This window comes from Phyllobates terribilis, unplaced genomic scaffold (assembly GCF_046119375.1).
Source record: "Phyllobates terribilis strain yellow unplaced genomic scaffold, ASM4611937v1 Scaffold_4__5_contigs__length_816908805, whole genome shotgun sequence".
Lineage (NCBI taxonomy): Eukaryota > Metazoa > Chordata > Amphibia > Anura > Dendrobatidae > Phyllobates > Phyllobates terribilis.
In genome coordinates, this window is record NW_027362764.1 from 331,220,944 (window position 1) to 331,246,621 (window position 25,678).

The window sequence follows — 25,678 nt, forward strand, 5'->3', positions numbered from 1 at the left end:
TTGTGAGATAGAATCTGTACTAAGTGTTCATAAAGAACAATATGTCATTACAAGATGTTTAGATTGGCATTAAGAATAACATAGTAAAACCAATGGATTTCTATTTGAACTTACCTAATAGTGATTCATTGGTCACTGCCCTTCTTGACATAAATTTGCACCTGTGATGTTGCTGTGACTTACTGGGTTAATGCACCTGTCTTGTAAAAAGGATTTCATGAGTTCTAATACTTGGAGAGTCTTTTTCATTTACTTACTAATAAGCTTCCTATGGAGCCAATGTAAATTTGCATTGATTTTGGGATTGAGATAGTTCAATTGTGAGATATAGAATCTGTATTACGTGTTCATCAAGAGCAATACGTCATGATGCGCTGCAAAGATTGGCATTAAGAATAACATAGTGAAACGAATGGATTTCTTTTTGAACTTATCTAATAGTGATTCAATGTTCGCTGCCCTTCTTGACATCACTTAGCACTTGTGATGTTCCAATGGCTTAGTGGTTTAATGCCCCTGTCTTTTAAACAGTAGTTCATGAGTTCTAGTCCTCAGAGAGCTCTTTTTCATTTACTTACCAATAAGTTTCCTATAGAGCCAATGGAAATTTGCATTGATTTTTGGATTGAGATAGTGCAATTGTGAGATAGAATCTGTACTAAGTATTCATAAAGAACAATATGTCATTACAAGCTGTTTAGATTGGCATTAAGAATAACATAGTAAAACCAATGGATTTCTATTTGAACTTACCTAATAGTGATTCATTGGTCACTGCCCTTCTTGACATAAATTTGCACCTGTGATGTTGCTGTGACTTACTGGGTTAATGCACCTGTCTTGTAAAAAGGATTTCATGAGTTCTAATACTTGGAGAGTCTTTTACATTTACTTACTAATAAGCTTCCTATGGAGCCAATGTAAATTTGCATTGATTTTGGCATTGAGATAGTGCAATTGTGAGATATAGAATCTGTATTACGTGTTCATCAAGAACAATACGTCATGATGCGTTGCAAAGATTGGCATTAAGAATAACATAGTGAAACCAATGGATTTCTTTTTGAACTTATCTAATAGTGATTCAATGTTCGCTGCCCTTCTTGACATCACTTTGCACTTGTGATGTTCCAATGGCTTAGTGGGTTAATGCCCCTGTCTTTTACACAGGAGTTCATGAATTCTAGTCCTCAGAGAGCTCTTTTTCATTTACTTACCAATAAGTTTCCTATAGAGCCAATGGAAATTTGCATTGATTTTTGGATTGAGATATTGCAATTGTGAGATAGAATCTGTACTAAGTGTTCATAAAGAACAATATGTCATTACAAGCTGTTTAGATTGGCATTAAGAATAACATAGTAAAACCAATGGATTTCTTTTTGAACTTACCTAATAGTGATTCATTGGTCACTGCCCTTCTTGACATAAATTTGCACCTGTGATGTTGCTGTGGCTTACAGGGTTAATGCTCCTGTTTTGTAAAAAGGATTTCATGAGTTCTAATCCTTGGAGAGTCTTTTTCATTTACTTACTAATAAGCTTCCTATGGAGCAATGGAAATTTGCATTGATTTTGAGATATAGAATCTGTATTACGTGTTCATCAAGAACAATACGTCATGATGCACTGCAAAGATTGGCATTAAGAATAACATAGTGAAACCAATGGATTTCTTTTTGAACTTACCTAATAGTGATTCATTGGTCATTGCCCTTCTTGACAACCTTTTGCACTTGTGATGTTCCAGTGGCTTACTTGGTTATTGCGCCTGTCTTATAAACAGGAGTTCATGAGTTCTGATTCTCAGAGAGTTTTTTCATTTACTTACTAATAAGCTTTTCTATAGAGCCAATGGAAATTTGCATTGATTTTGGGCTTGAGATAGTGCAATTGTAAGATATAGAATCTGTATTACGTGTTCATCAAGAACAATACGTCATGATGCGCTGCAAAGATTGGCATTAAGAATAACATAGTGAAACCAATGGATTTCTTTTTGAACTTACCAATAGTGATTCAATGTTCACTGCCCTTCTTGACATCACTTTGCACTTGTGATGTTCCAATGGCTTAGTGGGTTAATGCCCCTGTCTTTTAAACAGGAGTTCATGAGTTCTAGTCCTCAGAGAGCTCTTTTTCATTTACTTATCAATAAGTTTCCTATAGAGCCAATGGAAATTTCCATTGATTTTGGGATTGAGATAGTGCAATTGTGAGATAGAATCTGTACTAAGTGTTCATAAAGAACAATATGTCATTACAAGATGTTTAGATTGGCATTAAGAATAACATAGTAAAACCAATGGATTTCTATTTGAACTTACCTAATAGTGATTCATTGGTCACTGCCCTTCTTGACATAAATTTGCACCTGTGATGTTGCTGTGACTTACTGGGTTAATGCACCTGTCTTGTAAAAAGGATTTCATGAGTTCTAATACTTGGAGAGTCTTTTTCATTTACTTACTAATAAGCTTCCTATGGAGCCAATGTAAATTTGCATTGATTTTGGGATTGAGATAGTTCAATTGTGAGATATAGAATCTGTATTACGTGTTCATCAAGAGCAATACGTCATGATGCGCTGCAAAGATTGGCATTAAGAATAACATAGTGAAACGAATGGATTTCTTTTTGAACTTATCTAATAGTGATTCAATGTTCGCTGCCCTTCTTGACATCACTTAGCACTTGTGATGTTCCAATGGCTTAGTGGTTTAATGCCCCTGTCTTTTAAACAGTAGTTCATGAGTTCTAGTCCTCAGAGAGCTCTTTTTCATTTACTTACCAATAAGTTTCCTATAGAGCCAATGGAAATTTCCATTGATTTTGGGATTGAGATAGTGCAATTGTGAGATATAGAATCTGTATTACGTGTTCATCAAGAACAATACGTCATGATGCGCTGCAAAGATTGGCATTAAGAATAACATAGTGAAACGAATGGATTTCTTTTTGAACTTATCTAATAGTGATTCAATGTTCGCTGCCCTTCTTGACATTACTTAGCACTTGTGATGTTCCAATGGCTTAGTGGTTTAATGCCCCTGTCTTTTAAACAGGAGTTCATGAGTTCTAGTCCTCAGAGAACTCTTTTTCATTTACTTACCAATAAGTTTCCTATAGAGCCAATGGAAATTTGCATTGATTTTTGGATTGAGATAGTGCAATTGTGAGATAGAATCTGTACTAAGTATTCATAAAGAACAATATGTCATTACAAGCTGTTTAGATTGGCATTAAGAATAACATAGTAAAACCAATGGATTTCTATTTGAACTTACCTAATAGTGATTCATTGGTCACTGCCCTTCTTGACATAAATTTGCACCTGTGATGTTGCTGTGACTTACTGGGTTAATGCACCTGTCTTGTAAAAAGGATTTCATGAGTTCTAATACTTGGAGAGTCTTTTACATTTACTTACTAATAAGCTTCCTATGGAGCCAATGTAAATTTGCATTGATTTTGGCATTGAGATAGTGCAATTGTGAGATATAGAATCTGTATTACGTGTTCATCAAGAACAATACGTCATGATGCGCTGCAAAGATTGGCATTAAGAATAACATAATGAAACCAATGGATTTCTTTTTGAACTTATCTAATAGTGATTCAATGTTCGCTGCCCTTCATGACATCACAAAGCACTTGTGATGTTCCAATGGCTTAGTGGGTTAATGCCCCTGTCTTTTAAACAGGAGTTCATGAGTTCTAGTCCTCAGAGAGCTCTTTTTCATTTACTTACCAATAAGTTTCCTATAGAGCCAATGGAAATTTGCATTGATTTTTGGATTGAGATATTGCAATTGTGAGATAGAATCTGTACTAAGTGTTCATAAAGAACAATATGTCATTACAAGCTGTTTAGATTGGCATTAAGAATAACATAGTAAAACCAATGGATTTCTATTTGAACTTACCTAATAGTGATTCATTGGTCACTGCCCTTCTTGACATAAATCTGCACCTGTGATGTTGCTGTGACTTACTGGGTTAATGCACCTGTCTCGTAAAAAGGATTTCATGAGTTCTAATCCTTGGAGAGTCTTTTTCATTTACTTACTAATAAGCTTCCTATGGAGCCAATGTAAATTTGCATTGATTTTGGGATTGAGAAAGTGCAATTGTGAGATATAGAATCTGTATTACGTGGTCATCAAGAACAATACGTCATGATGCGCTGCAAAGATTGGCATTAAGAATAACATAGTGAAACCAATGGATTTCTTTTTGAACTTACCTAATAGTGATTCATTGGTCATTGCCCTTCTTGACAACCTTTTGCACTTGTGATGTTCCAGTGGCTTACTTGGTTATTGCGCCTGTTTTATAAACAGGAGTTCATGAGTTCTGATTCTCAGAGAGTTTTTTGATTTACTTACTAATAAGCTTCCTATAGAGCCAATGGAAATTTGCATTGATTTTGGGCTTGAGATAGTGCAATTGTGAGATATAGAATCTGTATTACGTGTTCATCAAGAACAATACGTCATGATGCGCTGCAAAGATTGGCATTAAGAATAACATAGTGAAACCAATGGATTTCTTTTTGAACTTATCTAATAGTGATTCAATGTTCGCTGCCCTTCTTGACATCACTTTGCACTTGTGATGTTCCAATGGCTTAGTGGGTTAATGCCCCTGTCTTTTACACAGGAGTTCATGAATTCTAGTCCTCAGAGAGCTCTTTTTCATTTACTTACCAATAAGTTTCCTATAGAGCCAATGGAAATTTGCATTGATTTTTGGATTGAGATATTGCAATTGTGAGATAGAATCTGTACTAAGTGTTCATAAAGAACAATATGTCATTACAAGCTGTTTAGATTGACATTAAGAATAACATAGTAAAACCAATGTATTTCTTTTTGAACTTACCTAATAGTGATTCATTGGTCACTGCCCTTCTTGACATAAATTTGCACCTGTGATGTTGCTGTGGCTTACTGGGTTAATGCTCCTGTTTTGTAAAAAGGATTTCATGAGTTCTAATCCTTGGAGAGTCTTTTTCATTTACTTACTAATAAGCTTCCTATGGAGCAAAGGAAATTTGCATTGATTTTGAGATATAGAATCTGTATTACGTGTTCATCAAGAACAATACGTCATGATGCACTGCAAAGATTGGCATTAAGAATAACATAGTGAAACCAATGGATTTCTTTTTGAACTTACCTAATAGTGATTCATTGGTCATTGCCCTTCTTGACAACCTTTTGCACTTGTGATGTTCCAGTGGCTTACTTGGTTATTGCGCCTGTCTTATAAACAGGAGTTCATGAGTTCTGATTCTCAGAGAGTTTTTTCATTTACTTACTAATAAGCTTCCTATAGAGCCAATGGAAATTTCCATTGATTTTGGGATTGAGATAGTGCAATTGTGAGATAGAATCTGTACTAAGTGTTCATAAAGAACAATATGTCATTACAAGCTGTTTAGATTGGCATTAAGAATAACATAGTAAAACCAATGGATTTCTATTTGAACTTACGTAATAGTGATTCATTGGTCACTGCCCTTCTTGACATCACTTTGCACTTGTGATGTTTCAATGGCTTAGTGGGTTAATGCCCCTGTCTTTTAAACAGGAGTTCATGAGTTCTAGTCCTCAGAGAGCTCTTTTTCATTTACTTACCAATAAGTTTCCTATAGAGCCAATGGAAATTTCCATTGATTTTGGGATTGAGATAGTGCAATTGTGAGATAGAATCTGTACTAAGTGTTCATAAAGAACAATATGTCATTACAAGCTGTTTAGATTGGCATTAAGAATAACATAGTAAAACCAATGGATTTCTATTTGAACTTACCTAATAGTGATTCATTGGTCACTGCCCTTCTTGACATAAATTTGCACCTGTGATGTTGCTGTGACTTACTGGGTTAATGCACCTGTCTTGTAAAAAGGATTTCATGAGTTCTAATACTTGGAGAGTCTTTTTCATTTACTTACTAATAAGCTTCCTATGGAGCCAATGTAAATTTGCATTGATTTTGGGATTGAGATAGTGCAATTGTGAGATATAGAATCTGTATTACGTGGTCATCAAGAACAATACGTCATGATGCGCTGCAAAGATTGGCATTAAGAATAACATAGTGAAACGAATGGATTTCTTTTTGAACTTATCTAATAGTGATTCAATGTTCGCTGCCCTTCTTGACATCACTTAGCACTTGTGATGTTCCAATGGCTTAGTGGGTTAATGCCCCTGTCTTTTAAACAGGAGTTCATGAATTCTAGTCCTCAGAGAGCTCTTTTTCATTTACTTACCAATAAGTTTCCTATAGAGCCAATGGAAATTTGCATTGATTTTTGGATTGAGATATTGCAATTGTGAGATAGAATCTGTACTAAGTGTTCATAAAGAACAATATGTCATTACAAGCTGTTTAGATTGGCATTAAGAATAACATAGTAAAACCAATGGATTTCTATTTGAACTCACCTAATAGTGATTCATTGGTCACTGCCCTTCTTGACATAAATTTGCACCTGTGATGCTGCTGTGGCTTACTTGGTTAATGCTCCTGTTTTGTAAAAAGGATTTCATGAGTTCTAATCCTTGGAGAGTCTTTTTCATTTACTTACTAATCAGCTTCCTATTGAGCAATGGAAATTTGCATTGATTTTGAGATATAGAATCTGTATTACGTGTTCATCAAGAACAATACGTCATGATGCGCTGCAAAGATTGGCATTAAGAATAACATAGTAAAACCAATGGATTTCTATTTGAACTTACCTAATAGTGATTCATTGGTCACTGCCCTTCTTGACATAAATCTGCACCTGTGATGTTGCTGTGACTTACTGGGTTAATGCACCTGTCCTGTAAAAAGGATTTCATGAGTTCTAATCCTTGGAGAGTCTTTTTCATTTACTTACTAATAAGCTTCCTATGGAGCCAATGTAAATTTGCATTGATTTTGGGATTGAGAAAGTGCAATTGTGAGATATAGAATCTGTATTACGTGGTCATCAAGAACAATACGTCATGATGCGCTGCAAAGATTGGCATTAAGAATAACATAGTGAAACCAATGGATTTCTTTTTGAACTTACCTAATAGTGATTCATTGGTCATTGCCCTTCTTGACAACCTTTTGCACTTGTGATGTTCCAGTGGCTTACTTGGTTATTGCGCCTGTATTATAAACAGGAGTTCATGAGTTCTGATTCTCAGAGAGTTTTTTCATTTACTTACTAATAAGCTTCCTATAGAGCCAATGGAAATTTGCATTGATTTTGGGCTTGAGATAGTGCAATTGTGAGATATAGAATCTGTATTACGTGTTCATCAAGAACAATATGTCATGATGCGCTGCAAAGATTGGCATTAAGAATAACATAGTGAAACCAATGGATTTCTTTTTGAACTTACCAATAGTGATTCAATGTTCACTGCCCTTCTTGACATCACTTTGCACTTGTGATGTTCCAATGGCTTAGTGGGTTAATGCCCCTGTCTTTTAATCAGGAGTTCATGAATTCTAGTCCTCAGAGAGCTCTTTTTCATTTACTTACCAATAAGTTTCCTATAGAGCCAATGGAAATTTGCATTGATTTTTGGATTGAGATATTGCAATTGTGAGATAGATTCTGTATTAAGTGTTCATAAAGAACAATATGTCATTACAAGCTGTTTAGATTGGCATTAAGAATAACATAGTAAAACCAATGGATTTCTATTTGAACTTACCTAATAGTGATTCATTGGTCACTGCCCTTCTTGACATAAATTTGCACCTGTGATGTTGCTGTGGCTTACTGGGTTAATGCTCCTGTTTTGTAAAAAGGATTTCATGAGTTCTAATCCTTGGAGAGTCTTTTTCATTTACTTACTAATCAGCTTCCTATGGAGCAATGGAAATTTGCATTGATTTTGAGATATAGAATCTGTATTACGTGTTCATCAAGAACAATACGTCATGATGCGCTGCAAAGATTGGCATTAAGAATAACATAGTGAAACCAATGGATTTCTTTTTCAACTTACCTAATAGTGATTCATTGGTCATTGCCCTTCTTGACAACCTTTTGCACTTGTGATGTTCCAGTGGCTTACTGGGTTAATGCTCCTGTTTTGTAAAAAGGATTTCATGAGTTCTAATACTTGGAGAGTCTTTTTCATTTACTTACTAATAAGCTTCCTATGGAGCCAATGTAAATTTGCATTGATTTTGGGATTGAGAAAGTGCAATTGTGAGATATAGAATCTGTATTACGTGGTCATCAAGAACAATACGTCATGATGCGCTGCAAAGATTGGCATTAAGAATAACATAGTGAAACCAATGGATTTCTTTTTGAACTTACCTAATAGTGATTCATTGGTCATTGCCCTTCTTGACAACCTTTTGCACTTGTGATGTTCCAGTGGCTTACTTGGTTATTGCGCCTGTCTTATAAACAGGAGTTCATGAGTTCTGATTCTCAGAGAGTTTTTTCATTTACTTACTAATAAGCTTCCTATAGAGCCAATGGAAATTTGCATTGATTTTGGGCTTGAGATAGTGCAATTATGAGATATAGAATCTGTATTACGTGGTCATCAAGAACAATACGTCATGATGCGCTGCAAAGATTGGCATTAAGAATAACATAGTGAAACCAATGGATTTCTTTTTGAACTTATCTAATAGTGATTCAATGTTCGCTGCCCTTCTTGACATCACTTTGCACTTGTGATGTTCCAATGGCTTAGTGGGTTAATGCCCCTGTCTTTTACACAGGAGTTCATGAATTCTAGTCCTCAGAGAGCTCTTTTTCATTTACTTACCAATAAGTTTCCTATAGAGCCAATGGAAATTTGCATTGATTTTTGGATTGAGATATTGCAATTGTGAGATAGAATCTGTACTAAGTGTTCATAAAGAACAATATGTCATTACAAGCTGTTTAGATTGGCATTAAGAATAACATAGTAAAACCAATGGAGTTCTTTTTGAACTTACCTAATAGTGATTCATTGGTCACTGCCCTTCTTGACATAAATTTACACCTGTGATGTTGCTGTGGCTTACTGGGTTAATGCTCCTGTTTTGTAAAAAGGATTTCATGAGTTCTAATCCTTGGAGAGTCTTTTTCATTTACTTACTAATAAGCTTCCTATGGAGCAATGGAAATTTGCATTGATTTTGAGATATAGAATCTGTATTACGTGTTCATCAAGAACAATACGTCATGATGCACTGCAAAGATTGGCATTAAGAATAACATAGTGAAACCAATGGATTTCTTTTTGAACTTACCTAATAGTGATTCATTGGTCATTGCCCTTCTTGACAACCTTTTGCACTTGTGATGTTCCAGTGGCTTACTTGGTTATTGCGCCTGTCTTATAAACAGGATTTCATGAGTTCTGATTCTCAGAGAGTCTTTTCATTTACTTACTGATAAGCTACCTATGGAGCCAATGTAAATTTGCATTGATTTTGGGATTGAGATAATGCAGTTGTGAGATATAGAATCTGTATTACGTGTTCATCAAGAACAATACGTCATGATGCGCTGCAAAGATTGGCATTAAGAATAACATAGTGAAACCAATGGATTTCTTTTTGAACTTACCAATATTGATTCAATGTTCACTGCCCTTCTTGACATCACTTTGCACTTGTGATGTTCCAATGGCTTAGTGGGTTAATGCCCCTGTCTTTTAAACAGGAGTTCATGAGTTCTAGTCCTTAGTGAGCTCTTTTTCATTTACTTACCAATAAGTTTCCTATAGAGCCAATGGAAATTTGCATTGATTTTTGGATTGAGATAGTGCAATTGTGAGATAGAATCTGTACTAAGTATTCATAAAGAACAATATGTCATTACAAGCTGTTTAGATTGGCATTAAGAATAACATAGTAAAACCAATGGATTTCTATTTGAACTTACCTAATAGTGATTCATTGGTCACTGCCCTTCTTGACATAAATTTGCACCTGTGATGTTGCTGTGACTTACTGGGTTAATGCACCTTTCTTGTAAAAAGGATTTCATGAGTTCTAATCCTTGGAGAGCCTTTTTCATTTACTTACTGATAAGCTTCCTATGGAGCCAATGTAAATTTGCATTGATTTTGGGATTGAGATAATGCAGTTGTGAGATATAGAATCTGTATTACGTGTTCATCAAGAACAATACGTCATGATGCGCTGCAAAGATTGGCATTAAGAATAACATAGTGAAACCAATGGATTTCTTTTTGAACTTACCAATATTGATTCAATGTTCACTGCCCTTCTTGACATCACTTTGCACTTGTGATGTTCCAATGGCTTAGTGGGTTAATGCCCCTGTCTTTTAAACAGGAGTTCATGAGTTCTAGTTCTCAGAGAGCTCTTTTTCATTTACTTACCAATAAGTTTCCTATAGAGCCAATGGAAATTTGCATTGATTTTTGGATTGAGATATTGCAATTGTGAGATAGAATCTGTATTAAGTGTTCATAAAGAACAATATGTCATTACAAGCTGTTTAGATTGGCATTAAGAATAACATAGTAAAACCAATGGATTTCTATTTGAACTTACCTAATAGTGATTCATTGGTCACTGCCCTTCTTGACATAAATTTGCACCTGTGATGTTGCTGTGGCTTACTGGGTTAATGCTCCTGTTTTGTAAAAAGGATTTCATGAGTTCTAATCCTTGGAGAGTCTTTTTCATTTACTTACTAATCAGCTTCCTATGGAGCAATGGAAATTTGCATTGATTTTGAGATATAGAATCTGTATTACGTGTTCATCAAGAACAATACGTCATGATGCGCTGCAAAGATTGGCATTAAGAATAACATAGTAAAACCAATGGATTTCTATTTGAACTTACCTAATAGTGATTCATTGGTCACTGCCCTTCTTGACATAAATCTGCACCTGTGATGTTGCTGTGACTTACTGGGTTAATGCACCTGTCTTGTAAAAAGGATTTCATGAGTTCTAATCCTTGGAGAGTCTTTTTCATTTACTTACTAATAAGCTTCCTATGGAGCCAATGTAAATTTGCATTGATTTTGGGATTGAGAAAGTGCAATTGTGAGATATAGAATCTGTATTACGTGGTCATCAAGAACAATACGTCATGATGCGCTGCAACGATTGGCATTAAGAATAACATAGTGAAACCAATGGATTTCTTTTTGAACTTACCTAATAGTGATTCATTGGTCATTGCCCTTCTTGACAACCTTTTGCACTTGTGATGTTCCAGTGGCTTACTTGGTTATTGCGCCTGTCTTATAAACAGGAGTTCATGAGTTCTGATTCTCCGAGAGTTTTTTCATTTACTTACTAATAAGCTTCCTATAGAGCCAATGGAAATTTGCATTGATTTTGGGCTTGAGATAGTGCAATTGTGAGATATAGAATCTGTATTACGTGTTCATCAAGAACAATACGTCATGATGCGCTGCAAAGATTGGCATTAAGAATAACATAGTGAAACCAATGGATTTCTTTTTGAACTTATCTAATAGTGATTCAAAGTTCGCTGCCCTTCTTGACATCACTTTGCACTTGTGATGTTCCAATGGCTTAGTGGGTTAATTCCCCTGTCTTTTACACAGGAGTTCATGAATTCTAGTCCTCAGAGAGCTATTTTTCATTTACTTACCAATAAGTTTCCTATAGAGCCAATGGAAATTTGCATTGATTTTTGGATTGAGATATTGCAATTGTGAGATAGAATCTGTACTAAGTGTTCATAAAGAACAATATGTCATTACCAGCTGTTTAGATTGGCATTAAGAATAACATAGTAAAACCAATGGATTTCTTTTTGAACTTACCTAATAGTGATTCATTGGTCACTGCCCTTCTTGACATCAATTTGCACCTGTGATGTTGCTGTGGCTTACTGGGTTAATGCTCCTGTTTTGTAAAAAGGATTTCATGAGTTCTAATCCTTGGAGAGTCTTTTTTATTTACTTACTAATAAGCTTCCTATGGAGCAATGGAAATTTGCATTGATTTTGAGATATAGAATCTGTATTACGTGTTCATCAAGACCAATACGTCATGATGCACTGCAAAGATTGGCATTAAGAATAACATAGTGAAACCAATGGATTTCTTTTTGAACTTACCTAATAGTGATTCATTGTTCATTGCCCTTCTTGACAACCTTTTGCACTTGTGATGTTCCAGTGGCTTACTTATTTATTGCGCCTGTCTTATAAACAGGAGTTCATGAGTTCTGATTCTCAGAGAGTTTTTTCATTTACTTACTAATAAGCTTCCTATAGAGCCAATGGAAATTTGCATTGATTTTGGGCTTGAGATAGTGCAATTGTGAGATGTAGAATCTGTATTACGTGTTCATCAAGAACAATACGTCATGATGCGCTGCAAAGATTGGCATTAAGAATAACATAGTGAAACCAATGGATTTCTTTTTGAACTTATCTAATAGTGATTCAATGTTCGCTGCCCTTCTTGACATCACTTTGCACTTGTGATGTTCCAATGGCTTAGTGGGTTAATACCCCTGTCTTTTACACAGGAGTTCATGAATTCTAGTCCTCAGAGAGCTCTTTTTCATTTACTTACCAATAAGTTTCCTATAGAGCCAATGGAAATTTGCATTGATTTTTGGATTGAGATATTGCAATTGTGAGATAGAATCTGTACTAAGTGTTCATAAAGAACAATATGTCATTACAAGCTGTTTAGATTGGCATTAAGAATAACATAGTAAAACCAATGGATTTCTTTTTGAACTTACCTAATAGTGATTCATTGGTCACTGCCCTTCTTGACATAAATTTGCACCTGTGATGTTGCTGTGGCTTACTGGGTTAATGCTCCTGTTTTGTAAAAAGGATTTCATGAATTCTAATCCTTGGAGAGTCTTTTTCATTTACTTACTAATAAGCTTCCTATGGAGCAATGGAAATTTGCATTGATTTTGAGATATAGAATCTGTATTACGTGTTCATCAAGAACAATACGTCATGATGCACTGCAAAGATTGGCATTAAGAATAACATAGTGAAACCAATGGATTTCTTTTTGAACTTACCTAATAGTGATTCATTGGTCATTGCCCTTCTTGACAACCTTTTGCACTTGTGATGTTCCAGTGGCTTACTTGGTTATTGCGCCTGTCTTATAAACAGGAGTTCATGAGTTCTGATTCTCAGAGAGTTTTTTCATTTACTTACTAATAAGCTTCCTATAGAGCCAATGGAAATTTGCATTGATTTTGGGCTTGAGATAGTGCAATTGTGAGATATAGAATCTGTATTACGTGTTCATCAAGAACAATACGTCATGATGCGCTGCAAAGATTGGCATTAAGAATAACATAGTGAAACCAATGGATTTCTTTTTGAACTTACCAATAGTGATTCAATGTTCACTGCCCTTCTTGACATCACTTTGCACTTGTGATGTTCCAATGGCTTAGTGGGTTAATACCCCTGTCTTTTAAACAGGAGTTCATGAGTTCTAGTCCTCAGAGAGCTCTTTTTCATTTACTTACCAATAAGTTTCCTATAGAGCCAATGGAAATTTCCATTGATTTTGGGATTGAGATAGTGCAATTGTGAGATAGAATCTGTACTAAGTGTTCATAAAGAACAATTTGTCATTACAAGCTGTTTAGATTGGCATTAAGAATAGCATAGTAAAACCAATGGATTTATTTTTGAACTTACCTAATAATGATTCATTGGTCACTGCCCTTCTTGACATAAATTTGCACCTGTGATTTTGCTGTGGCTTACTGGGTTAATGCACCTGTTTTGTAAAAAGGATTTCATGAGTTCTAATCCTTGGAGAGTCTTTTTCATTTACTTACTGATAAGCTTCCTATGGAGCCAATGTAAATTTGCATTGATTTTGGGATTGAGATAGTGCAATTGTGAGATATAGAATCTGTATTACGTGTTCATCAAGAACAATACGTCATGATGCGCTGCAAAGATTGGCATTAAGAATAACATAGTGAAACGAATGGATTTCTTTTTGAACTTATCTAATAGTGATTCAATGTTCGCTGCCCTTCTTGACATCACTTAGCACTTGTGATGTTCCAATGGCTTAGTGGTTTAATGCCCCTGTCTTTTAAACAGGAGTTCATGAGTTCTAGTCCTCAGAGAGCTCTTTTTCATTTACTTACCAATAAGTTTCCTATAGAGCCAATGGAAATTTGCATTGATTTTTGGATTGAGATAGTGAAATTGTGAGATAGAATCTGTACTAAGTATTCATAAAGAACAATATGTCATTACAAGTTGTTTAGATTGGCATTAAGAATAACATAGTAAAACCAATGGATTTCTATTTGAACTTACCTAATAGTGATTCATTGGTCACTGCCCTTCTTGACATAAATTTGCACCTGTGATGTTGCTGTGACCTACTGGGTTAAAGCACCTGTCTTGTAAAAAGGATTTCATGAGTTCTAATACTTGGAGAGTCTTTTTCATTTACTTACTAATCAGATTCCTATGGAGCAATGGAAATTTGCATTGATTTTGAGATATAGAATCTGTATTACGTGTTCATCAAGAACAATACGTCATGATGCGCTGCAAAGATTGGCATTAAGAATAACATAGTAAAACCAATGGATTTCTATTTGAACTTACCTAATAGTGATTCATTGGTCACTGCCCTTCTTGACATAAATCTGCACCTGTGATGTTGCTGTGACTTACTGGGTTAATGCACGTGTCTTGTAAAAAGGATTTCATGAGTTCTAATCCTTGGAGAGTCATTTTCATTTACTTACTAATAAGCTTCCTATGGAGCCAATGTAAATTTGCATTGATTTTGGGATTGAGAAAGTGCAATTGTGAGATATAGAATCTGTATTACGTGGTCATCAAGAACAATACGTCATGATGCGCTGCAAAGATTGGCATTAAGAATAACATAGTGAAACCAATGGATTTCTTTTTGAACTTACCTAATAGTGATTCATTGGTCATTGCCCTTCTTGACAACCTTTTGCACTTCTGATGTTCCAGTGGCTTACTTGGTTATTGCGCCTGTCTTATAAACAGGAGTTCATGAGTTCTGATTCTCAGAGAGTTTTTTCATTTACTTACTAATAAGCTTCCTATAGAGCCAATGGAAATTTGCATTGATTTTGGGCTTGAGATAGTGCAATTGTGAGATATAGAATCTGTATTACGTGTTCATCAAGAACAATACGTCATGATGCGCTGCAAAGATTGGCATTAAGAATAACATAGTGAAACCAATGGATTTCTTTTTGAACTTATCTAATAGTGATTCAATGTTCGCTGCTCTTCTTGACATCACAAAGCACTTGTGATGTTCCAATGGCTTAGTGGGTTAATGCCCCTGTCTTTTAAACAGGAGTTCATGAATTCTAGTCCTCAGAGAGCTCTTTTTCATTTACTTACCAATAAGTTTCCTATAGAGCCAATGGAAATTTGCATTGATTTTTGGATTGAGATATTGCAATTGTGAGATAGAATCTGTACTGTGTTCATAAAGAACAATATGTCATTACAAGCTGTTTAGATTGGCATTAAGAATAACATAGTAAAACCAATGGATTTCTATTTGAACTTACCTAATAGTGATTCATTGGTCACTGCCCTTCTTGACATAAATTTGCACCTGTGATGTTGCTGTGGCTTACTGGGTTAATGCACCTGTCTTGTAAAAAGGATTTCATGAGTTCTAATCCTTGGAGAGTCTTTTTCATTTACTTACTGATAAGCTACCTATGGAGCCAATGTAAATTTGCATTGATTTTGGGATTGAGATAATGCAGTTGTGAGATATAGAATCTGTATTACGTGTTCATCAAGAACAATACGTCATGATGCGCTGCAAAGATTGGCATTAAGAATAACATAGTGAAACCAATGGATTTCTTTTTGAACTTACCAATATTGATTCAATGTTCACTGCCCTTCTTGACATCACTTTGCACTTGTGATGTTCCAATGGCTTAGTGGGTTAATGCCCCTGTCTTTTAAACAGGAGTTCATGAGTTCTAGTCCTTAGTGAGCTCTTTTTCATTTACTTACCAATAAGTTTCCTATAGAGCCAATGGAAATTTGCATTGATTTTTGGATTGAGATAGTGCAATTGTGAGATAGAATCTGTATTAAGTGTTCATAAAGAACAATATGTCATTACAAGCTGTTTAGATTGGCATTAAGAATAACATAGTAAAACCAATGGATTTCTATTTGAACTTACCTAATAGTGATTCATTGGTCACTGCCCTTCTTGACATAAATTTGCACCTGTGATGTTGCTGTGGCTTACTGGGTTAATGCTCCTGTTTTGTAAAAAGGATTTCATGAGTTCTAATCCTTGGAGAGTCTTTTTCATTTACTTACTAATCAGCTTCCTATGGAGCAATGGAAATTTGCATTGATTTTGAGATATAGAATCTGTATTACGTGTTCATCAAGAACAATACGTCATGATGCGCTGCAAAGATTGGCATTAAGAATAACATAGTAAAACCAATGGATTTCTATTTGAACTTACCTAATAGTGATTCATTGGTCACTGCCCTTCTTGACATAAATCTGCACCTGTGATGTTGCTGTGACTTACTGGGTTAATGCACCTGTCTTGTAAAAAGGATTTCATGAGTTCTAATCCTTGGAGAGTCTTTTTCATTTACTTACTAATAAGCTTCCTATGGAGCCAATGTAAATTTGCATTGATTTTGGGATTGAGAAAGTGCAATTGTGAGATATAGAATCTGTATTACGTGGTCATCAAGAACAATACGTCATGATGCGCTGCAAAGATTGGCATTAAGAATAACATAGTGAAACCAATGGATTTCTTTTTGAACTTACCTAATAGTGATTCATTGGTCATTGCCCTTCTTGACAACCTTTTGCACTTGTGATGTTCCAGTGGCTTACTTGGTTATTGCGCCTGTCTTATAAACAGGAGTTCATGAGTTCTGATTCTCCGAGAGTTTTTTCATTTACTTACTAATAAGCTTCCTATAGAGCCAATGGAAATTTGCATTGATTTTGGGCTTGAGATAGTGCAATTGTGAGATATAGAATCTGTATTACGTGTTCATCAAGAACAATACGTCATGATGCGCTGCAAAGATTGGCATTAAGAATAACATAGTGAAACCAATGGATTTCTTTTTGAACTTATCTAATAGTGATTCAAAGTTCGCTGCCCTTCTTGACATCACTTTGCACTTGTGATGTTCCAATGGCTTAGTGGGTTAATTCCCCTGTCTTTTACACAGGAGTTCATGAATTCTAGTCCTCAGAGAGCTATTTTTCATTTACTTACCAATAAGTTTCCTATAGAGCCAATGGAAATTTGCATTGATTTTTGGATTGAGATATTGCAATTGTGAGATAGAATCTGTACTAAGTGTTCATAAAGAACAATATGTCATTACCAGCTGTTTAGATTGGCATTAAGAATAACATAGTAAAACCAATGGATTTCTTTTTGAACTTACCTAATAGTGATTCATTGGTCACTGCCCTTCTTGACATCAATTTGCACCTGTGATGTTGCTGTGGCTTACTGGGTTAATGCTCCTGTTTTGTAAAAAGGATTTCATGAGTTCTAATCCTTGGAGAGTCTTTTTTATTTACTTACTAATAAGCTTCCTATGGAGCAATGGAAATTTGCATTGATTTTGAGATATAGAATCTGTATTACGTGTTCATCAAGACCAATACGTCATGATGCACTGCAAAGATTGGCATTAAGAATAACATAGTGAAACCAATGGATTTCTTTTTGAACTTACCTAATAGTGATTCATTGTTCATTGCCCTTCTTGACAACCTTTTGCACTTGTGATGTTCCAGTGGCTTACTTATTTATTGCGCCTGTCTTATAAACAGGAGTTCATGAGTTCTGATTCTCAGAGAGTTTTTTCATTTACTTACTAATAAGCTTCCTATAGAGCCAATGGAAATTTGCATTGATTTTGGGCTTGAGATAGTGCAATTGTGAGATGTAGAATCTGTATTACGTGTTCATCAAGAACAATACGTCATGATGCGCTGCAAAGATTGGCATTAAGAATAACATAGTGAAACCAATGGATTTCTTTTTGAACTTATCTAATAGTGATTCAATGTTCGCTGCCCTTCTTGACATCACTTTGCACTTGTGATGTTCCAATGGCTTAGTGGGTTAATACCCCTGTCTTTTACACAGGAGTTCATGAATTCTAGTCCTCAGAGAGCTCTTTTTCATTTACTTACCAATAAGTTTCCTATAGAGCCAATGGAAATTTGCATTGATTTTTGGATTGAGATATTGCAATTGTGAGATAGAATCTGTACTAAGTGTTCATAAAGAACAATATGTCATTACAAGCTGTTTAGATTGGCATTAAGAATAACATAGTAAAACCAATGGATTTCTTTTTGAACTTACCTAATAGTGATTCATTGGTCACTGCCCTTCTTGACATAAATTTGCACCTGTGATGTTGCTGTGGCTTACTGGGTTAATGCTCCTGTTTTGTAAAAAGGATTTCATGAATTCTAATCCTTGGAGAGTCTTTTTCATTTACTTACTAATAAGCTTCCTATGGAGCAATGGAAATTTGCATTGATTTTGAGATATAGAATCTGTATTACGTGTTCATCAAGAACAATACGTCATGATGCACTGCAAAGATTGGCATTAAGAATAACATAGTGAAACCAATGGATTTCTTTTTGAACTTACCTAATAGTGATTCATTGGTCATTGCCCTTCTTGACAACCTTTTGCACTTGTGATGTTCCAGTGGCTTACTTGGTTATTGCGCCTGTCTTATAAACAGGAGTTCATGAGTTCTGATTCTCAGAGAGTTTTTTCATTTACTTACTAATAAGCTTCCTATAGAGCCAATGGAAATTTGCATTGATTTTGGGCTTGAGATAGTGCAATTGTGAGATATAGAATCTGTATTACGTGTTCATCAAGAACAATACGTCATGATGCGCTGCAAAGATTGGCATTAAGAATAACATAGTGAAACCAATGGATTTCTTTTTGAACTTACCAATAGTGATTCAATGTTCACTGCCCTTCTTGACATCACTTTGCACTTGTGATGTTCCAATGGCTTAGTGGGTTAATACCCCTGTCTTTTAAACAGGAGTTCATGAGTTCTAGTCCTCAGAGAGCTCTTTTTCATTTACTTACCAATAAGTTTCCTATAGAGCCAATGGAAATTTCCATTGATTTTGGGATTGAGATAGTGCAATTGTGAGATACAATCGGTACTAAGTGTTCATAAAGAACAATATGTCATTACAAGCTGTTTAGATTGGCACTAAGAATAGCATAGTAAAACCAATGGATTTCTTTTTTAACTTACCTAATAGTGATTCATTGGTCACTGCCCTTCTTGACATAAATTTGCACCTGTGATTTTGCTGTGGCTTACTGGGTTAATGCACCTGTTTTGTAAAAAGGATTTCATGAGTTCTAATCCTTGGAGAGTCTTTTTCATTTACTTACTGAATATCTTCCTATGGAGCCAATGTAAATTTGCATTGATTTTGGGATTGAGATAGTGCAATTGTGAGATATAGAATCTGTATTACGTGTTCATCAAGAACAATACGTCATGATGCGCTGCAAAGATTGGCATTAAGAATAACATAGTGAAACGAATGGATTTCTTTTTGAACTTATCTAATAGTGATTCAATGTTCGCTGCCCTTCTTGACATCACTTAGCACTTGTGATGTTCCAATGGCTTAGTGGTTTAATGCCCCTGTCTTTTAAACAGGAGTTCATGAGTTCTAGTCCTCAGAGAGCTCTTTTTCATTTACTTACCAATAAGTTTCCTATAGAGCCAATGGAAATTTGCATTGATTTTTGGATTGAGATAGTGAAATTGTGAGATAGAATCTGTACTAAGTATTCATAAAGAACAATATGTCATTACAAGTTGTTTAGATTGGCATTAAGAATAACATAGTAAAACCAATGGATTTCTATTTGAACTTACCTAATAGTGATTCATTGGTCACTGCCCTTCTTGACATAAATTTGCACCTGTGATGTTGCTGTGACCTACTGGGTTAAAGCACCTGTCTTGTAAAAAGGATTTCATGAGTTCTAATACTTGGAGAGTCTTTTTCATTTACTTACTAATCAGATTCCTATGGAGCAATGGAAATTTGCATTGATTTTGAGATATAGAATCTGTATTACGTGTTCATCAAGAACAATACGTCATGATGCGCTGCAAAGATTGGCATTAAGAATAACATAGTAAAACCAATGGATTTCTATTTGAACTTACCTAATAGTGATTCATTGGTCACTGCCCTTCTTGACATAAATCTGCACCTGTGATGTTGCTGTGACTTACTGGGTTAATGCACGTGTCTTGTAAAAAGGATTTCATGAGTTCTAATCCTTGGAGAGTCATTTTCATTTACTTACTAATAAGCTTCCTATGGAGCCAATGTAAATTTGCATTGATTTTGGGATTGAGAAAGTGCAATTGTGAGATATAGAATCTGTATTACGTGGTCATCAAGAACAATACGTCATGATGCGCTGCAAAGATTGGCATTAAGAATAACATAGTGAAACCAATGGATTTCTTTTTGAACTTACCTAATAGTGATTCATTGGTCATTGCCCTTCTTGACAACCTTTTGCACTTCTGATGTTCCAGTGGCTTACTTGGTTATTGCGCCTGTCTTATAAACAGGAGTTCATGAGTTCTGATTCTCAGAGAGTTTTTTCATTTACTTACTAATAAGCTTCCTATAGAGCCAATGGAAATTTGCATTGATTTTGGGCTTGAGATAGTGCAATTGTGAGATATAGAATCTGTATTACGTGTTCATCAAGAACAATACGTCATGATGCGCTGCAAAGATTGGCATTAAGAATAACATAGTGAAACCAATGGATTTCTTTTTGAACTTATCTAATAGTGATTCAATGTTCGCTGCTCTTCTTGACATCACAAAGCACTTGTGATGTTCCAATGGCTTAGTGGGTTAATGCCCCTGTCTTTTAAACAGGAGTTCATGAATTCTAGTCCTCAGAGAGCTCTTTTTCATTTACTTACCAATAAGTTTCCTATAGAGCCAATGGAAATTTGCATTGATTTTTGGATTGAGATATTGCAATTGTGAGATAGAATCTGTACTGTGTTCATAAAGAACAATATGTCATTACAAGCTGTTTAGATTGGCATTAAGAATAACATAGTAAAACCAATGGATTTCTATTTGAACTTACCTAATAGTGATTCATTGGTCACTGCCCTTCTTGACATAAATTTGCACCTGTGATGTTGCTGTGGCTTACTGGGTTAATGCACCTGTCTTGTAAAAAGGATTTCATGAGTTCTAATCCATGGAGAGTCTTTTTCATTTACTTACTAATAAGCTTCCTATGGAGCAATGGAAATTTGCATTGATTTTGAGATATAGAATCTGTATTACGTGTTCATCAAGAACAATACGTCATGATGCACTGCAAAGATTGGCATTAAGAATAACATAGTGAAACCAATGGATTTCTTTTTGAACTTACCTAATAGTGATTCATTGGTCATTGCCCTTCTTGACAACCTTTTGCACTTGTGATGTTCCAGTGGCTTACTTGGTTATTGCGCCTGTCTTATAAACAGGAGTTCATGAGTTCTGATTCTCAGAGAGTTTTTTCATTTACTTACTAATAAGCTTCCTATAGAGCCAATGGAAATTTGCATTGATTTTGGGCTTGAGATAGTGCAATTGTGAGATATAGAATCTGTATTACGTGTTCATCAAGAACAATACGTCATGATGCGCTGCAAAGATTGGCATTAAGAATAACATAGTGAAACCAATGGATTTCTTTTTGAACTTACCAATAGTGATTCAATGTTCACTGCCCTTCTTGACATCACTTTGCACTTGTGATGTTCCAATGGCTTAGTGGGTTAATACCCCTGTCTTTTAAACAGGAGTTCATGAGTTCTAGTCCTCAGAGAGCTCTTTTTCATTTACTTACCAATAAGTTTCCTATAGAGCCAATGGAAATTTCCATTGATTTTGGGATTGAGATAGTGCAATTGTGAGATACAATCGGTACTAAGTGTTCATAAAGAACAATATGTCATTACAAGCTGTTTAGATTGGCACTAAGAATAGCATAGTAAAACCAATGGATTTCTTTTTTAACTTACCTAATAGTGATTCATTGGTCACTGCCCTTCTTGACATAAATTTGCACCTGTGATTTTGCTGTGGCTTACTGGGTTAATGCACCTGTTTTGTAAAAAGGATTTCATGAGTTCTAATCCTTGGAGAGTCTTTTTCATTTACTTACTGAATATCTTCCTATGGAGCCAATGTAAATTTGCATTGATTTTGGGATTGAGATAGTGCAATTGTGAGATATAGAATCTGTATTACGTGTTCATCAAGAACAATACGTCATGATGCGCTGCAAAGATTGGCATTAAGAATAACATAGTGAAACCAATGGATTTCTTTTTGAACTTACCAATAGTGATTCAATGTTCACTGCCCTTCTTGACATGACTTTGCACTTGTGATGTTCCAATGGCTTAGTGGGTTAATACCCCTGTCTTTAAACATGAGTTCATGAATTCTAGTCCTCAGAGAGCTCTTTTTCATTTACTTACCAATAAGTTTCCTATAGAGCCAATGGAAATTTGCATTGATTTTGGGATTGAGATAGTGCAATTGTGAGATAGAATCTGTACTAAGTGTTCATAAAGAACAAAATGTCATTACAAGCTGTTTAGATTGGCATTAAGAATAGCATAGTAAAAAAAAATGGATTTCTTTTTGAACTTACCTAATAGTGATTCATTGGTCACTGCCCTTCTTGACATAAATTTGGACTTGTGATGTTGCTTTGGCTTACTGGGTTAATGCACCTGTTTTGTAAAAAGGATTTCATGAGTTCTAATCCTTGGAGAGTCTTTTTCATTTACTTACTAATAAGCTTCCTATAGAGCCAATGGAAATTTGCATTGATTTTGGGCTTGAGATAGTGCAATTGTGAGATATAGAATCTGTATTACGTGTTCATCAAGAACAATACGTCATGATGCGCTGCAAAGATTGGCATTAAGAATAACATAGTGAAACCAATGGATTTCTTTTTGAACATATCTAATAGTGATTCAATGTTCGCTGCCCTTCTTGACATCACTTTGCACATGTGATGTTCCAATGGCTTAGTGGGTTAATGCCCCTGTCTTTTACACAGGAGTTCATGAATTCTAGTCCTCAGAGAGCTCTTTTTCATTTACTTACTAATAAGTTTCCTATAGAGCCAATGGAAATTTGCATTGATTTTTGGATTGAGATATTGCAATTGTGAGATAGAATCTGTACTAAGTGTTCATAAAGAACAATATGTCATTACAAGCTGTTTAGATTGGCATTAAGAATAACATAGTAAAACCAATGGATTTCTATTTGAACTTACCTAATAGTGATTCATTGGTCACTGCCCTTCTTGACATAAATTTGCACCTGTGATGTTGCTGTGGCTTACTGGGTTAATGCTCCTGTTTTGTAAAAAGGATTTCATGAGTTCTAATCCTTGGAGAGTCTTTTTCATTTACTTACTAATCAGCTTCCTATGGAGCAATGGAAATTTGCATTGATTTTGAGATATATAATCTGTATTACGTGTTCATCAAGAACAATACGTCATGATGCGCTGCAAAGATTGGCATTAAGAATAACATAGTGAAACCAATGGATTTCTTTTTGAACTTATCTAATAGTGATTCAATGTTCGCTGCCCTTCTTGACATCGCTTTGCACTTGTGATGTTCCAATGGCTTAGTGGGTTAATACCCCTGTCTTTTACACAGGAGTTCATGAATTCTAGTCCTCAGAGAGCTCTTTTTCATTTACTTACCAATAAGTTTCCTATAGAGCCAATGGAAATTTGCATTGATTTTTGGATTGAGATATTGCAATTGTGAGATAGAATCTGTACTAAGTGTTCATAAAGAACAATATGTCATTACAAGCTGTTTAGATTGGCATTAAGAATAACATAGTAAAACCAATGGATTTCTTTTTGAACTTACCTAATAGTGATTCATTGGTCACTGCCCTTCTTGACATAAATTTGCACCTGTGATGTTGCTGTGGCTTACTGGGTTAATGCTCCTGTTTTGTAAAAAGGATTTCATGAATTCTAATCCTTGGAGAGTCTTTTTCATTTACTTACTAATAAGCTTCCTATGGAGCAATGGAAATTTGCATTGATTTTGAGATATAGAATCTGTATTACGTGTTCATCAAGAACAATACGTCATGATGCACTGCAAAGATTGGCATTAAGAATAACATAGTGAAACCAATGGATTTCTTTTTGAACTTACCTAATAGTGATTCATTGGTCATTGCCCTTCTTGACAACCTTTTGCACTTGTGATGTTCCAGTGGCTTACTTGGTTATTGCGCCTGTCTTATAAACAGGAGTTCATGAGTTCTGATTCTCAGAGAGTTTTTTCATTTACTTACTAATAAGCTTCCTATAGAGCCAATGTAAATTTGCATTGATTTTGGGATTGAGATAGTGCAATTGTGAGATATAGAATCTGTATTACGTGTTCATCAAGAACAATACGTCATGATGCGCTGCAAAGATTGGCATTAAGAATAACATAGTGAAACCAATGGATTTCTTTTTGAACTTACCAATAGTGATTCAATGTTCACTGCCCTTCTTGACATGACTTTGCACTTGTGATGTTCCAATGGCTTAGTGGGTTAATACCCCTGTCTTTAAACATGAGTTCATGAATTCTAGTCCTCAGAGAGCTCTTTTTCATTTACTTACCAATAAGTTTCCTATAGAGCCAATGGAAATTTGCATTGATTTTGGGATTGAGATATTGCAATTGTGAGATAGAATCTGTACTAAGTGTTCATAAAGAACAAAATGTCATTACAAGCTGTTTAGATTGGCATTAAGAATAGCATAGTAAAAAAAAATGGATTTCTTTTTGAACTTACCTAATAGTGATTCATTGGTCACTGCCCTTCTTGACATAAATTTGGACTTGTGATGTTGCTTTGGCTTACTGGGTTAATGCTCCTGTCTTGTAAAAAGTATTTCATGAGTTCTAATCCTTGGAGAGTCTTTTTCATTTACTTACTAATAAGCTTCCTATAGAGCCAATGGAAATTTGCATTGATTTTGGGCTTGAGATAGTGCAATTGTGAGATATAGAATCTGTATTACGTGTTCATCAAGAACAATACGTCATGATGCGCTGCAAAGATTGGCATTAAGAATAACATAGTGAAACCAATGGATTTCTTTTTGAACATATCTAATAGTGATTCAATGTTCGCTGCCCTTCTTGACATCACTTTGCACATGTGATGTTCCAATGGCTTAGTGGGTTAATGCCCCTGTCTTTTACACAGGAGTTCATGAATTCTAGTCCTCAGAGAGCTCTTTTTCATTTACTTACTAATAAGTTTCCTATAGAGCCAATGGAAATTTGCATTGATTTTTGGATTGAGATATTGCAATTGTGAGATAGAATCTGTACTAAGTGTTCATAAAGAACAATATGTCATTACAAGCTGTTTAGATTGGCATTAAGAATAACATAGTAAAACCAATGGATTTCTATTTGAACTTACCTAATAGTGATTCATTGGTCACTGCCCTTCTTGACATAAATTTGCACCTGTGATGTTGCTGTGGCTTACTG